At 38.0% G+C, this 1146-nt stretch overlaps 1 protein-coding gene across 1 annotated transcript in view; it reads left to right on the top strand.

The window, feature by feature from the left end:
• The first annotated feature begins 219 nt into the window (after positions 1-219).
• Positions 220-1146, top strand: part of LOC137988473 (serotransferrin-like) — a 19290-nt gene continuing 18363 nt past the window's right edge. The window contains exon 1 of the mRNA XM_068834550.1: positions 220-447. The gene's annotated coding sequence lies outside the window, so the exon portion shown is untranslated. The remainder of the gene's footprint in view (positions 448-1146) is intronic.

The raw sequence follows: 1146 nt of genomic DNA, 5'->3' as shown, positions 1-1146 counted from the left end.
CCTCCAGTCGCAGCATTTGATGCTTGGACGACCATAGCGCAGGCAATAAGCCAGTTTCGTATTCTCACGGTTAGACTGGATCTAGCATAAAATGCAGGCTAATACGGGGAAAATAATTTGCATGTGAAAATATTTCCCTGCATTAGTTTCCATTTCAGGGTCGATCCAATCCAACCGTTAGAACACGAAACTGGCCTATCAAACAAATTCGGTCGTTACTGAAAGTGGAGTTGATAAAGTTTAACGGAGACCCCCTCGAATATACGGATTTCAAAACGAACTTCAGGGACAACATCGAGAGTCAAGTGTCTGACAACTCAGCTGCAGGGACAACATCGAGAGTAAAGTGTCTGACAAATTAGCTGCTCGCTCAGTCTATACTGGGAAAGCAAAGGAAGCAATATTTTATTTGTCAATTCGTTTTGGATCATAGTCATGCACAATACGGTAACTTATCTTTTTCAGCGAATCATTCGCTTTCATCGTTCATGCTTAATTGCTTTACTTACCGAGACGATCAGACGATATTACATATCATTTGAAGTTTTTTCAAGCAAAGCCCTTTTCGGAAGAGCCCAGGATAAGGAAAGGAACGTTATTTAAGTGGGGACGCTATAAGCTGAAATAAACAATTAACACAAAGTCAAATGTTGGTTTTCGAGGAGAGGGGAAACCGGAGTACCCGGAGAAATATTATCACGGATATTATCACGATATCATGATATTGTCAAAATGTCAAGAAGGTTATCAAAATATGAAGTCTTTGGTAGGGTCAAGTGATATGTACTGAGTTTGATATTTTGATATATCATGATATTATCAAAATATCAAGGAAGGCTATCAAAATCTCAAGTCTTTGCTAGGGCCAAGTCATATGTATTGAGAATTGATATTTTGATATATCATGATATTATCAAAATGTCATGATATTAACAAAATATCAAGAAAGCTATCAAAATCTCATGTCTTTGCTAGCGCCAAGTGTCTCAAGGATTAAAGAACGAGATATATCAAAATAGCAAGATAATATCAAAATAGCGAAATATCAAATCATTTGTGATATTCTAATATTCTGCAATCCCGCACCTTAGTGGACGAAGGCCTAACGCTCGAAACGTCAGCTTTTAGAATCTCTGTACGGTGGCC

The sequence above is a fragment of the Montipora foliosa genome, chromosome 1, assembly GCF_036669935.1.
Source record: "Montipora foliosa isolate CH-2021 chromosome 1, ASM3666993v2, whole genome shotgun sequence".
Lineage (NCBI taxonomy): Eukaryota > Metazoa > Cnidaria > Anthozoa > Scleractinia > Acroporidae > Montipora > Montipora foliosa.
This window is presented reverse-complemented; position numbering and strand designations above follow the sequence as displayed.